Here is a 16,124-nt window from a genome sequence, read left to right as displayed (position 1 = left end):
CCTGTTTGGATTCTGAATTTATCCCAGTCTTTAGGGCTGTCACTGACTGCTTTCACACGCTTTTTCATTCAACTTGAGAACACCCTCCCTAACATCCTTCGTTAGGCACTGTTGGTTTATCCCTCTCTTAGAATCTTACGCCCTGACCAGGTTTTTTTTTGCTTTGTTGAATCATGAATTACCTCCTTAAATATCTGCCATAGCTTACTGTGTCGGAATAAAAGGGGTTGTATCCCGGATGTGGTGACGGTTATGTGACTGTGACCGTGTTTGCGAATTCCTGCAACAGGATCCAGATGTGACGGCTGGGGGACAGTGACGCGGTTTGGGAGGGGGAGGAGCCTGTGGTGTCGGGCAGCGGACTGGGAGGGGCCAATGGTAACGGTAGGGGGGCCGTGACGGGCTGGGGACGGAGCCACTGGTAACGGGAAGGGGAAACTTACGGGGGCGGGGCGATGGGGTGTGGATCGCTCTGTGATTGGTACTCGGGCAGAGATGTTGTGACGTCCTGTCGGGTTCTTGTCACCGGGGAGACGGCGGTCGCGGCCGAGAGGCTGGTGAGTGAGGTTAGGCACCGGGGATTATGGATCAGGGGCGCGGATGGGGAGGGAGAGGGTTCCGGATGTCTTTGTTACCTCTCCCCCTGGGATATTCTCCGGCCTCGGGCTGTTTCCCCTTGTTTATTCCAGCTGAAGGCCAGCTTGGACACGGAGCCGGGGCTGCAGGCTAACTCCCGCCCGCTATGTTTTGAAATTTATTGGGACACAGCACATTGTGGAGATTTGGATGAAAGTGAACTATTTCACCAGTTATCTTTGCACAATGATCTCATTTTGTTTCTGAGGGAGGTATGCATACAAGAAGAATTGAACAGACAATTGATCGGAATGACTGGATAAAAACATGTTTTAGTTTATTTCTATTGATATTGCTGCTGGGTTACCCCATCAATTTGCTGTTTTTGTTTGTTCCGGGCCTCTAATCAGTTCACTGCTGAACCTAGGGGCAGACTGCTATCAGATATTTTTCAGAAAGGATTTGCAATCGAGCAACTTCTATTCTAATACCAACCGGATATTAAAGTGAATTTTACAAATGGGTTTAAATGTGGGCAGCAAGACATTTTTAAGCCTGCACATTTAGTCCCCTTATTTATGTATTTGGCCCAGTTCACCTTTCATGATTGAAAACGGTCAACTGATTGATTTGGAGGAATCCTACTGTTGTTGTAAAAGATAGATTTTGCTGCAATTACTCATATTTGGTCCCTTGACATAATCTAGCAATATAAAGGCCCGATGACGGTTTCAGAGGGATACCCATTGGATTTACACCTGCAAATTCCTCATGTAGACATAATATTCCAGGACAGGAAGTAGTTAGATTGTCTGTCATGGGAGATGAACATTGATTGATATTTTTGTGGTATGAATGCCATTTGTTACTTATCAACTCAAGCTTGAATGCTGTCTAGGTCTTGCAGTTTATACAGTTGGACTCAGGTTGTACTTTTGCTTGCTGAGCTGGCAGGTTTATTTTCAGACATTTCATCACCCTGTTAGGTAACATCATTATTGAGGAGAAAGTGAGGTCTGCAGATGCTGGAGATCAGAGCTGAAAATGTGTTGCTGGAACAGCGCAGCAAGTCAGGCAGCATGCAGGAAACAGGAGAATCGACGTTTCGGGCATAAGCCCTTCTTCAGGAATGAGGAAAGTGTGTCCAGCAGGCTAAGATAAAAGGTAGGGAGGAGGGACTTGGGGGAGGGGCGTTGGAAATGCGATAGGTGGAAAGAGGTCAAGGTGAGGGTGATAGGTCAGACTTGGGTGGGGGCGGAGAGGTCAGGAAGAAGATTGCAGGTTAGGAAGGCGGTGCTGAGTTCGATGGATTTGACTGAGACACAGTGGGGGGAGGGGAAATGAGGAAACTGGTAAAATCCGAGTTCATCCCTTGTGGCTGGAGGGTTCCTAGGCGGAAGATGAGGCGCTCTTCCTCCAACCGTCGTGTTGTTGTGGTCTGGTGATGGAGGAGTCCAAAGACCTGCATATCCTTGGTGGAGTGGGAGGGGGAGTTGAAATGTTGAGCCACAGGGTGGTTGGGTTGGTTGGTCCGGGTGTCTCAGAGGTGTTCTCTGAAACGCTCCGCAAGTAGGCGGCTTGTCTCCCCAATATAGAGGAGGCCACATCGGGTGCAGAGGATACAATAGATGATGTGTGTGGAGGTGCAGGTGAATCTGTGGCGGATATGGAAGTTTCCTTTGGGGCCTTGGAGGGAGGTGAGGGGGGAGGTGTGGGCGCGTCTTGCACCTCCTGCGGTTGCAGGGGAAGGTGCCGGGAGTGGAGGTTGGGTTGGTGGGGGGTGTGGATCTGATGAGGGAGTCACGGAGGGAGTGGTCTTTACGGAATGCTGATAGGGGAGGGGAGGGAAATATATCCTTGGTGGTGGGGTCCGTTTGGAGGTGGCGGAAATGATGGCGGATGATACGCTGTACATGGAGATTGGTGGGGTGGTAGGTGAGGACCAGTGGGGTTCTGGCCTGGTGGCGGTTGGAGGGGCGGGGCTCAAGGGAGGAGGAGCGGGAAGTGGAAGAGATGCGGTGGATCCTGGTGGCGGTTGGAGGGGCGGGGTTCAACGGCGGGGGAGCGGGAAGTGGAAGAGATGCGGTGGACCGCGATTTCCCCCCCGACATGGTTCCTTTTTCAAGGACTGCAATTTCCCCCCCTGACGTGGTCGACGATGCCCTCCACCGCATCTCTTCCACTTCCTGCTCCTCCTCCCTTGAGCCCCGCCCCTCCAACCGCCACCAGGACAGAACCCCACTGGTCCTCACCTACCACCTCACCAATCTCCATGTACAGCGTATCATCCGCCGTCATTTCCGCCACCTCCAAACGGACCCCACCACCGTTTCCCTCCCCTCCCCTATCAGCATTCCGTAAAGACCATTCCCTCCGTGACTCCCTCGTCAGATCCACACCCCCCACCAACCCAACCTCCACTCCCGGCACCTTCCCCTGCAACTGCAGGAGGTGCAAGACTTGCGCCCACACCTCCCCCCTCACCTCCCTCCAAGGCCCCAAAGGAAACTTCCATATCCGCCACAAATTCACCTGCACCTCCACACACATCATCTATTGTATCCTCTGCACCCGATGTGGCCTCCTCTATATTGGGGAGACAGGCCGCCTACTTGCGGAGCGTTTCAGAGAACACCTCTGGGACACCCGGACCAACCAACCCAACCACCCTGTGGCTCAACACTTCAACTCCCCCTCCCACTCCACCAAGGATATGCAGGTCTTTGGACTCCTCCATCACCAGACCACAACAACACGACGGTTGGAGGAAGAGCGCCTCATCTTCCGCCTAGGAACCCTCCAACCACAAGGGATGAACTCGGATTTCACCAGTTTCCTCATTCCCCCTCCCCCCACTGTGTCTCAGTCAAATCCATCGAACTCAGCACCGCCTTCCTAACTTGCAATCTTCTTCCTGACCTCTCCGCCCCCACCCAAGTCTGACCTATCACCCTCACCTTGACCTCTTTCCACCTATCGCATTTCCAACGCCCCTCCCCCAAGTCCCTCCTCCCTACCTTTTATCTTAGCCTGCTGGATACACTTTCCTCATTCCTGAAGAAGGGCTTATGCCCGAAACGTCGATTCTCCTGTTTCCTGCATGCTGCCTGACCTGCTGCGCTTTTCCAGCAACACATTTTCAACATCATTATTGAACCTACGGTGAAGTTTTGGTGTTCTGTCCTGCTTTCTATTTATGAGTCTTTGTCTCCTAAGGTGGGTGGTATCATTTCTGGTTCTTTTTCTCAAAGGTTGGTAAAAGGGTTCTAAATCAATGTGCTTATTTATGGAGTTCAGGTTTGAATGGCAGGCCTCTAGGAATTCTCTGTTTAGCCTGTCCTTGGATAGATGTGTTGTCCCAGTCAAAGTGGTGTCCATCGTCATCAGTATGTAAGGATACTAGTGGTTCGTGGGTCGTGTCTTTTGGTGGCTAGTTGGTGTTCGTGTATCCAGTGGCTAGTTTTCTGTCCGATGTAATGTTTGTTACAGTCCTTGCAGGGTATTTTGTAAATGACATTTGTTTTGCTGGTTGTTGGTACAGGGTCCTTTAGATTTATCAGTAGCTGTTTCAGTGTGTGTTGGTAGGTTTGTGGGCTACCATGATGCCAAGGGGTCAAAGTAGTCTGGTCATCATCTCCGAGATGTCTTTGTGTGATAGTGTGGCTTGAGTTTCTGGGTGTATTATGTCTGTTTATTTGAGTTTGTTGTTTAAGAATTGGCAGACTGTGTATATTGAGTACCCGTTCTTCTTGAATACACTGTGAAAGTATTTTTCTTCTGCTCGTAGTCCCTGGGTGCTGCAGTGTGTTGTGGCCTGTTTAAACTGGTATTCAAACTGGAGCTCCATCAATAAACACATCGATTTGGACCCCATTTACCAACCTCTGAGAAAAATGATATCACCCACCTTAACAGACCAAGACACATAAATAGAAAGTTGAACAGAACACCAGTGCTTCACCTGAGGTTCACTAATGATGTTACCTAGCATGGTGATGAAAAAACAAATCTGCCAGCTCAGCGAGCAAGCTTATAACTTGAATCTCAACCTGGGCTACAAATCTTCTCTAAAATCGCAAATACAGTGAACTATTTGAATATCTATGGAATTGTGAATGGTACTGTATGTTGTGTCATGATCAGTGAATATCCCACTTCTGATGGAGGGAAGTAGCTGAAGATGTTGGGGCCAATGGCACCAGCCTGAGGAACTGTTGTGATCTCTGTGACTGAAATAATTGACATCAAACAACCAAGACTATCTTGTCTAGTTATGACTCCAATGGATGGATAATGTTTCCCCGAATTCCATTGACTCTAGTTTTGCTGGGACTCATTGATGAATTGGATACAATATTTAAACTTAAATAAAATCAAAAACTGCAGATGCTGGAGATCTGAAACAAACAAAAGCAGAAATTGCTGGAAAAATGTAGTGGAATCTGTGGTGAGATAAACAGAGTTCATGTTTCAAGTCCAGTGACTCTTCTTCAAAACTAAGGATCACTGGCCTCGAAACATTAACTCTGTTTCTCTCCACAAATGCACCCAAACCTATTGAGTTTCTCCAGCAATTGCTGTTTTTCTTTGAGGTATAGGTTAGTGTCTATAATCAGTATCTGTATTCCTGGAACAATTTGTGCTTTGCAGATATTGAGTGATTTGTGCATTTCCAATACCTCCTTTTTTTTTATTTCAGCATTTCAGTTTGTCATTTTCTTTTCTTCTATTGCTACAGAGTTTTGTTATGTTGGCAATTTTGTGATTTTTTTTTCAATATTTATAAGTTTGATATTTTAAAACAATATTTTTGTAGCTTTTGAATGTAAGTAATAGTACGTTAATACAGTCAGTGAGAGTAATAAAATGGGAATAAAGGTTCACCACTTCTCATGATCATTGCAGTAATTCATCTAGTATTTCAATGCAATTCACTTAAATTTATTTTACTGTATAACTTATAATATGGTTGTGATATAGAAGCACCCACTGTATACCCTCTGTTCAATCACTGTATTTAAAAATCATTATACTAATTTAATAAATTGTAAAATAACTGTTGCTATTTATGCCAATATTAATTCTGCTGCCTCTGGCCTTTGAAAACTCAGTAAAAAGTATTTTTTGAATGAGAGAAAAATGAAAATACTCAAAGAACCCTAATATCTGCATGATAGCATCATGCCAGTCATGCTTGATAGTGCTGCTGTTGCACATGAATACAAACAGCAGTACAGACTAATGCCCAGTTGTAGCATACCTAGGAAACCTGGCGATTCCTCTGGCCTAATTAACGCTAAGGCCTCTAGGCACTGTCCATGTTCTCATGCCCTGAATAACAGGGGGGATAACCTGGCCAGATTTGAAAATAAGGATGTCTCTGTAGTGTGTTAGGCCTTTCTCTGGCCTGAGCCCAAAATTTGGACCAGCATATTCCTTGATGTACTCTTGAAACTGGCAAACATATCTGATCTTGGGAGTAATCGACAGTTTGATTTGGAGGAGTCATAACGTTGTTGTAAAAGACTTGGGTTTATCCAAAAATACTCTTATTTTGGTCTCTTCACATAATCTAGCAACATAAAGATCTTATGACAGTTTCAGAGGAACGACTATTTGATTTACACTTCCAAACTCCCCATGTAGGCCTAATAGCTTTGAAGAGTTGGATTTTTTTTTCTCACAAGAAATATTGAGGTTTAAAATGTTAAAATGGATGTGGTCCTGAATGGGGAGCCAGACCATTTCCTGATTTAGAATATTGGCAGTAGAATATTAGATGAACTCAAGTCAGTGTGAGAATAAAAATTGGAAACTAGCCGAGAATAGATAAATCCTGAAATAAGGAAATGATGAATGAGGAGTTTACTGGTAGATAAGCTGAAGCAGGGGCATAGTTGGGCAATGTTATGAAGCTGGAAGCTGATGATCTTAACCTTTATCACTATTTAGCTCGAAGCTTAATGCAGGGCTAAATGTGCAACCATGATTGCAGGCAGTTTGGTTCAGCTTGTGTCAGTTGTTAGCAATAGAATGAAGTCAGTCACTAAAGAACTAACACGACTTGTTGGGAAGATTGCCACTGTCTTCAGTTGTTAGCACAAACAGTGACTGTAGAGAGTGGTAATCTTCCCCACATTGGAGGAGAGAATGCTGTTCTTTCAGTACTGAATGTCAGATAATCAGTATGACATAATAAGACTGAGACAACTCAAGTACTTTGATTAACATTAATTGGTTGCTTATGTGAAGTCACAAAATTTATTTGGCCTGTGATTAACTTTTTGTTGAAAGTTATTATGAAAAGAGCCCAAAGCAGCTTTGCTTTTAAATTTTTTTCATTCCATACAGCCCACTGTTTCCTGGCTCTCACTCCTCCTGTTTCAAAGGAAAACAGCGATTTCAAGTCTAAGACTGCTGAATGTTGCTGCCATTTAATTTAAAAGCCCTGTACTTAATAAACCAGTTATACTCAGTGCCCCGACTACAGTTCGGTCCTGGCAGTGATGAACTCTATTGTGCATCAACTGGATCATTGTTTCTAAACAAATCATGTTCATGTTTGTTGGCTTTAAGTTTTGTCTTTGTACAATAGATACAATTGACCACAGTCAGTTCAGGGTTCTCTCATTCTCAAACACGTTGACTTCAAAAATAACAGACGGCCAGACTGGTTAAGGCAAAGTCTCTGAAAACCTTTAGCATTTGATGTTCACAGATAAATTCCAAAATCCGCAAGATGACTAAAGAAATTGAGGGATTGGTTAAGAAAAAGAAGGAAGCATATGTCACGTATAGACAGAATAGATCGAGTGAATCCTCAGAGTATAAAGGCAGTAGGAGTATACTTAAGATGGAAATCAGGAGGGCAAAAAGGGAACATGAGATAGCTTTGGCAAATAGAATTAAGGAGAATCCAAATGGTTTTTACAAATACATGAAGGACAAAAGGGTAACTAGGGAGAGAATAGGGCCCATCAAAGATCAGCAAGGCGGCCTTTGTGTGAAGCCAAAAAAAAATGGGGGAGATACTAAACGAGTACTTTGCATTAGTATTTACTGTGGAAAAGGACATGGAAGATATAGAATGTAGGGAAGTAGATGGTGACATCTTGAAAAATGTCCATGTTACAGAGGAGGAAGTGCTGGATGTCTTGAAATGCACAATGCATAAAAGTGGATAAATCCCAGGACCTGATCAGGTCTACCCCAGAACTTTGTGGGAAGCTAGGGAAGTGATTGCTGGGCCCCTTGCTGAGATATTTGTATCATTGATAGTCACAGGTGAGGTGCCGGAAGACTGGAAGTTGGCCAACGTGGTGCCACTGTTTAAGAAAAGTGGTAAGGACAACCAATTAACCTGGTGTCAGTGGTGGGCACGTTGTTGGAGGGAATCCTGAGGGACAGGATGTATATGTATTTGGAAAGTCAAAGACTGATTAGGGATAGTCAACATGGCTTTGTGCATGGCAAATTATGTCTCACAAACTTGATTGAGTTTTTTGAGGAAGTAACAGAGGATTGATGAGAGCAGAGCGGTAGATGTGATCTATATGGACTTCAGTAAGGCATTCGACAAGGTTCCCCATGGGAGACTGGTTAGTAAGGTTAGAGCTCATGGAATACAGGGAGAACTAGCCATTTGGATACAGAACTGGCTCAAAGGTAGAAGACAGAGGGTGGTGGTGGAGGGTTGTTTTTCAGACTGGAGGCCTGTGACTAGTGGAGTGCCACAAGAGTCCACTACTTTTCATCATTTATGTAAATGATTTGGATGTGAGCATAAGAGGTATAGTTAGTAAGTTTGCAGATGCCACCAAAATTGGAGGTGTAGTGGACAGCGAAGAGGGTTACCTCCGATTACAACAGGATCTTGACCAGATGGGTCAATGGGCTGAGAAGTGGCAGATAGAGTTTAATTCAGATAAATGCGAGGTGCTGCATTTTGGGAAAGCAAATCTTAGCAGGATTTATACACTTAATGGTAAGGTCCTAGGGAGTGTTGCTGAACAAAGAGACCTTGGAGTGCAGGTTCATAGCTCCTTGAAAGTGGAGTCACAGGTAGATAGGATAGTGAAGAAGGCATTTGGTATGCTGTCCTTTATTGGTCAGAGTATTGAGTACAGGTGTTGGGAGGTCATGTTGCAGCTGTACAGGACATTGGTTAGGCCACTGTTGGAATATTGTGTGCAATTCTGATCTCCTTCCTATCGGAAGGATGTTGTGAAACTTGAAAGGGTTCAGAAAATATTTACAAGGATGTTGCCAAGGTTGGAGGATTTGAGCTGTAGGGAGAGGCTCAACAGGCTGGGGCTGTTTTCCCTTGAGTGTTGGAGGCTGAGGGGTGACCTTATAGAGGTTTACAAAATTATGAGGGGCATGGATAGGGTAAATAGACAATGTCTTTTCGCTGGGGTGGGGCAGTCCAGAACTAGAGGGCATAGGTTTAGGGTGAGAGGGGAAAGATATAAAAGAGACCTAAGGGGCAATTCTTTTCACGCAGAGGATGGGACGTGTATGGAATGAGCTGCCAGAGGAAGTGGTGGATTTTTATTTAGATTCAATTCCCTACAGTGTGGAAACAGGCCATTCGGCCCAACCAGTTCACACCGACCCTCCGAATAGTAACCCACCCAGACCCATTTCCCTCTGACTAATGCACCTAGCACTATGGGCAATTTAGCATGGCCAATTCACCTGTCTTGCACATCTTTGGACTGTGCGAGGAAACTGGAGCACCCGGAGGAAACCCACACAGACACTGAGAGAATGTGCAAATTCCATACAGACAGTCGCCCGAGGCTGGAATTGAACCGGGGACCCTGGTGCTGTGAGGCAGCAGCAAGGCTAGTACAATTGCAACATTTGAAAGGCATCTGGTTGGGTTTATGAATAGGAGGGATATGGGCCAGGTGCTGGCAGGTGGGACTAGATTGGGTTGGGATATCTGGTCGGCATGGACGAGTTGGAGCAAAGGGTCTGTTTCCATGCTGTTCATCTCTATGACTATGACTTTTGGGTCTTTCGCTGTGTTCTTGAGTGGTTTTTGTGACCTGTTTAAAAAACAAAAATCAAAATTGTTTGTGGTTCTTGAAGAAGCTCACTGGTTTAATAATGTTCAAACATATCCGTAAATTTGGAAATGTCCAAAATTTCGTCCTGTGCAAAAATCACACGTCCAGGTATATATAAAGTGACAGTTTTAAAAATCTTATAACTCGTGAGAAAGAATTAACTCCGAGGAGGATTGAGGCAAAACATTCACAAAATGATGTCATGTTGCACTTCATTTTGGTTTTCTTTTTTGCTCACCTCTTCATAGTTTGTTTTCCTCCTGGAAATTAAAACAAATGTTGCATTCAAATTGCATGTCGGGAAAACCTTCGCTTATTTATATCGTTTGGGAACATGTTGAATTTTTTTTAACAGCACTTAGAAATTCACTTTTTAAATGGATGTTCATAATTTTTTCATTGTATGTGAACAACATCCTGTTTTTGAAAATACTTAGTTTGTGGATGAGCCTTTTGTGGCATCTGGACAGGGGTCCTGGATAATGGTTGCATGGGAGTCAGCTAGCATTAAACCTGAAGGCCTTCCCTATCAACCGGACAAACTACTGATCTTCCACAACCATTGTATTGGAGAGAAGACCTAGGAGGCCTTTACAGTCATGACTGCAGTAATCCTATTAAGTACCCTGTCTGATCCTCATGGCCTTTATTGCTATCTCTCATTTGGCTTAACACAATTAGACTGGGTAGAACTGGTACGTACAAGAGGGAAGGAGATGGGCATCAGAACATGTTCTCTTTGTTAGGCTCTTCAACATCCTGTTTACGATGGTAATCACGAATGTCAGGACCCAGCTGATTGCAGTGTAAGCAATAATTTTTGATATCCCTTTTTTGCACAAGGTTGTTAGGTGATCCTGATTTCTGGTTGGACAAGGGGGCTCAACATCTGGTATGTGAGCATTTCCAGAACTCCTGCAAAAGTTATTACCTACCTGTTCTCGGGCTATGTTAGCACAAGATCATCTCATCCCAGACTTGTAGATTTGGGCATTTTAGCATCGACATTGGTGTCTTTGATGTCAGCGCTGGTTCCAATGGTTACACACTTGCATTTGTTCAGGAAGGTTATGGATTCTGACACTTCAAGTGATCGCAAGATGGTGGTGTTGGCAAGATGGGCCCAGCAATGTGTAATGGTGCCAGAATGTGGTGACCTTGACATTGTTGGGTCTGATGCAGGTGGTGGCGAGGTGGTAGCAATGGTGGGTCCAGTGCAGGTGGTGTTGGTGAGTCCAGCTCAAGACTCTTGGCAGCGGAGGCAACGGTGATCTGGACATTTTCGTTTTCATTTGTTTTGGTTTCTTTAATTTCTGCTAGTTTTTAATTCTAACTATTGTATTCTAAGATGGCGCAGGAGAATGGTGACTCTGTATGGTTTTCACTGTATTCCTGTACTTGGGTTCACGTGACAATACAACTCAGATTTGATTTAACGTCCAGATCTTCTCTCATGGTCCGAGCTTCTGCTGATGACAGGGGTTTGAGGACTCTGGCTCTATATTCGATGGAATTTAAAAGAATGAGATGGGGTACTAATTGAAACTTACAAAATACTGAAGAGCCTGGATGGAGTGGATGTTGGGGAGATGTTTCCATTAGCAGGTGGGATGAGAACCCGAGGGCACAGTATTAAAGTAAGGGGAAGACTCTTTAGAACAGAGATGAGGAGAAATGTCTTCAGCCGGAGTGTGGTGAATCTATGGAATTGTTTGCCACAGAGGGCTATGGAGGCCAGGTCATTGAGTATATTTAAGACAAATAGATAGGTATTTGATTGACAATGGGATCAAAGGTTATGGGGAGAAAGCGGGAGAATGGGGTTGGGAAAGTTATCAGCCATGATTGAATAGCGGAGCAGACTCATTGGGCTGAATTCTAATTTCTGCCCCTATGTCTTCTGATCTTATGGGCCTGGATTATTTGTGAACTCCTCTTTAACTGTACCCAGTGTTCCCTTTTTGTCTCTCTCTGGCTTAGTTTTTGCCATGGCTCTTGTGATCACACAAACCAGTTTTGCTTCACTGTGCAAGGGTTTACTTTCAACTACACTGTCCAACAATGCCTGAAATCACCTGGGAAACCATTCTTGCACTTGCTTTCTTAACATGTATCAAGGTCACTTTTTCCTACTGGCTGAGAATACATAAATAACTGCTCATTCTTGACTAATTTCTGTCTGGAGATTTTAAAGTTTGGCTATATAAGGGATGTGATCTGCTTCAGGAGAAGCAAGTTTTTTTGGTTGAATTAATTCTCTAATTTACTCATCCTCTACTTTTCTTGAATTTCACATTCTCTGGATGTAACTCTGTCTTGTTAAATGTTTTTGTTTCTTTCATTGCATGTTTCCATCTCCTATTTTCATTGAATGTGTAACTTTTATAACTTGTTCCCGAGACTCCTTGTCTTTTTTTATTATTCAGCTGTACGTTGCACATATGGTTGAGAAAGTCCACTTTATTATGGACTTTTTAAAAGTTTGATCTTGCCCTTCTGAATGTTCATCGAATCTATAAAGAATAGACTTGTAATTCCATCACTCTTTTGTTCCAGCTGCATTGGTTTTCAGAATCAAAGTTTTTAGTAAACAGCTATCTCTATCAAACGCAAAATCACATAGAACATTAAAACATTACAGCGCAATACAGGCCCTTTGGTCTTTGATGTTGCACTCACCCATGAATCCAATCTGAAGCCCACCTAATCTACACTGTTCCATTATCATTCTTATATTTATCCAGTTACCAGTTAAATGCCCTTACAGTATGGCGAGTCTACTATTGTTGCAGGCAGGACATTCCATGCTCTTCGTACTCACTGGGTCAAGAACCTACCTCTAAAATCTGTCCTATATCTATCACACTCAGTATAAAGCTAGCCATCGTGCTAGCCATCAACTGTCTGAGGAAAAAGGCTCTCACTGTCCACCCTATCTAATCCTCTGATCATCTTGTATGTCTATTAAGTCACCTCTGAACCACGACTCCACTGACTTTAGTGTCATTCGCAAATTTACTAACCCAAAACCGATCCTTGCAGTACAGCTCTAGTAACTGAACTCCAGGATGAACATTTCCCACCAACCACCACCCTCTCTCTTCTTTCAGCTAGCCAATTTCTTATTCAAACTGCTAAATCACCCTCAATCCCTACAATGTAGACAGAGGCCATTTGACCCATCGAGTCTGCAGTGCCTTTCCGAAGAACGTCCCATCCTATCCCAGTTAACACATATTTACCATCGTTAACTCACCATGCCTGCACATCCCTGAACACTTACGATTCAATTTAACATGTCAGTTTGGCCAATCCATGTAACATGCATATATTTGGACTGTGGGAAGAAACTGGAGCACCTGGAAGAAACTCATGCAGACACAGGGAGAATGTCCACACAGACAGTCACCAAGGCTAGAATTGAACTTAGAATTGATGTGCTAACTACAGTGCCACTGTGCCGCCCCAAGCCATTGGTTTACTTGAGAATTATTCAACAATGTTTAATTACAATCTAAGATTGCTGCATCTCAAAATAAAACCTCAATGTCACGCCTTGGCGTGCCCATTTGCCACCGGGCGGTGGGGATCCCCAGTGGAGGGCTCTCTACGCGGGAGTCCTCCCCCTTTCTCTCGGGGATCTTGGGTGGAGGGTGCTGCACGCAGCAGTCCCCTGCAACCGCAGTCTGCAGTGGTTCACGGACTCCCAGCCCAACTGCTTGTTCTGTGGCGCTGTGGAGTCCGTGGACCATGTATATATTGGGTGTGGGCGTTTGCACTCCCTTTTTGATTTTCTTAAAAACCTTCTCCTCTGTTTTTGGCTGCACTTCAGTCCCACGCTCCTGATCTTTGGGCACCCGGTACGGAGGAAGGAGGGCAGGTCTGAAGACCTCCTCGTGGGTCTGCTCCTGGGCCTGGCCAAACTGGCCATTAACAGTTCCAGGCAGCGGGCCGTGGAGGGGGTCGTTAGGGCCGACTGCCTGCCCCTCTTCCGCGGTTACGTTAGAGCCCGGGTGTCCTTGGAGAAGGAGCACGCGGTGTCGACCAACACCCTGGAGTTGTTCAGGGAGAGGTGGGCGCCGCAGGGAGTGGAGTGCATCATTTCTCCCTCCAATTCTATTTTGATTTAGTCCCTACCCTCCCCCTCACTGTTTTGATCACACAGCACTGCCCTTTGATGTGAAGGGCAGTGTTTGTCACTGGCCACCCGGGTGTTTTCCTATCTTCCTGGTGGTGGAATTTGAATAAATATTCATGCACTTTGTGTCTTTCACTGTGTCTCACACAAAAAAAAGAAAAAAAAACCTCAATGTCTGTGATATCCCACTGCTGATGGCACTGTTGATATTTCTTATTTTTGGGGTTGCTGTTCTATACAGTGTCAATCACGCATCTAAACTCTCTCGGCCAATGATCATGGGCAACTGCTCATGATGCCAGGATGATTGTTGTCCCCTTGTCTACTTCTGTTTCAAATTTAGTTCTTATTCTTTCTAAGAACGAAAACTTACTTTCATGGTTCTCCTATGTGACAGCAATAGCTATTGGAATTCTATCATAAGGACAACAGATATAAGTTTCTCTTTGCTGCTGAGAAAATACCATTGGCAGTAGGAAGAGATCCTTTAGTGGCTAGGTCTAGGCCTTCCATTCTTATAACTTTCAAATCCTCTAATAACCATAATGCAATATCATGCTTTTACTCAATATTATTTACGTATATGTGGAAGCAGGTAGACCACATCAGCTCAAGAATGCAGCTCATCATCACCTTTGCAAGGGCAACTATGGATGGGCAATAAATGCTGGTCCAACCAGTGATGCACACATCTCACAAATGAATAAAACATTACATTTGTGATTTAGTAGTATGGCACTTGATACATTTTTTGTTTAGTTTGTAGAAGGCTAATTTTCCTGTAAGACAAATAAATGAAAACTCATGCAGGGTATACTAAATATAGAACACTAAGAGAACATAGTTTTAAAAAGGATCCCAATTTCCAAAAGGCCAAGACAATGTTTTAAAAATATTCATTGTTACTTTCTTTCTTTCTTTTCTTAGCCTGTGTCCTTATTTGTAAAATCCAGGATCCTGTATGCCTTTTTACCCACCTTCAATAATTTGTGCAACCTCAGTCTCTGTTCTTACATCTCCTTTAGAATTGCATTCTTCAGTTTATCTTCATTCTCCTTGCATTTCTGAAGAAGGGTCACTGGACTTGAAACATTAACTCTGTTTCTCTCTATCGATGCTGCCAGACTTGCTGAGTTTCTCCAGCAATTTCTGCTTTTTTTCAGGTTTCTAACATCCACAGGTCTTTGTTTTATATCTACTGCCACTATGGGTAGTCTGAGCCGGACTCCGATCAGTCTGGTTTGGTACAGAGTTGAAAAGGATTTGGAGAGGCCTTTTGTTTATATGTAAACAGATGAGACTTCAGGCCAAAGTGGTCATGCTTTAGAAATGACCAGTGTAATGAAAGGGAAGTGGTCCGCTCTCTAGTTGAGCTGAGCAGTTTTAGTTCAGTCTTGAACTGATGAGAAGTTCAACAGGGAGCTGTGTGGAAACTCTCTCTCACTCTCTCTCTTTTTCTCTCTCTCTCTCCCCAATTTCAATCTGTAAGCATATACTGGTTTTTAACAGGAGTTTGCTAATTGAGACTGTTGTGTATATTCGGAACAGCATAATAAAGTCTAGTTGGATAGGTTGAGTTCTGTAGGGGTTCTTTATTCTGTTCTTTGTGTTTCATTGTGTAATTTTGTGAATAAATTCTTGTCTGTTTTAAAATCTAGTAGTCAACCTAGTTATCTTACTCTGGGTAATTCGCACTGTACACTTACCAAAACAAACTGCAAAGTTATGGTCTGGGGCTACCTGCTTAATGTTTTGAGTCGTCTGGCCTAGTCCATAACACTAGTGTCACAAATTCATTGTATGAGTTTACAAAGTGGTTTCATTTGTGAAGCTGTAGTTCATTCACTTTGTAGTGACATAGCCTACCATGCTCTAATTCTGCACATGCATGCTTGGTGCTGCACCCAGTGGTGGTTGGTCTTAAACATAACCATTAGTTGAACACAATTTGCCTTTAACAATTCCATGCTGGTTTTTCTTGAATAAGCACAGACGAGATTAGAGATTTTGTTGTGAGTAACTTGCCTTCTGTCCCTAGTGTCTATCTATCCTTTGCAAAACATGCAAGTCAGCAATATGATAAAATATCTTCACTTGCTTGGGTGGTTGTGATCCAACAGCTCAAGCTTGAATCTATCTAGGACAAAATCACCTGTTCAATTGGTAACTTATACACCACATTCACAATCCACTCAGTTTAGTACCAGCGCATAGTGGCTGCAATGCATACTATCTACTAGGTGCACCACATTAAATATTGCGTTCTCAACTTTTGTTCATATCTCTCCCCAACTTTCCCTTCCCTTTTATTTATAATCTCTTCCTTAATTCCTACA

General features: G+C 43.8%; 1 protein-coding gene across 1 annotated transcript in view; it reads left to right on the top strand.

Moving 5' to 3' along the window:
• Positions 1-500: 500 nt before the first annotated feature.
• The window catches only part of rusc2 (RUN and SH3 domain containing 2), a 129,947-nt gene continuing 114,323 nt past the window's right edge, over positions 501-16,124 (top strand). The window contains exon 1 of the mRNA XM_043688072.2: positions 501-557. The gene's annotated coding sequence lies outside the window, so the exon portion shown is untranslated. The remainder of the gene's footprint in view (positions 558-16,124) is intronic.

The sequence above is a fragment of the Chiloscyllium plagiosum genome, unplaced genomic scaffold (genome assembly GCF_037043375.1).
Source record: "Chiloscyllium plagiosum isolate Xiang-an unplaced genomic scaffold, Cpla_swu_hap1 HiC_scaffold_1, whole genome shotgun sequence".
Taxonomy (NCBI): Eukaryota; Metazoa; Chordata; class Chondrichthyes; order Orectolobiformes; family Hemiscylliidae; genus Chiloscyllium; species Chiloscyllium plagiosum.
Note: the sequence above shows the minus strand (reverse complement) of the source record. Positions and strands in the feature narration are given on the sequence as shown.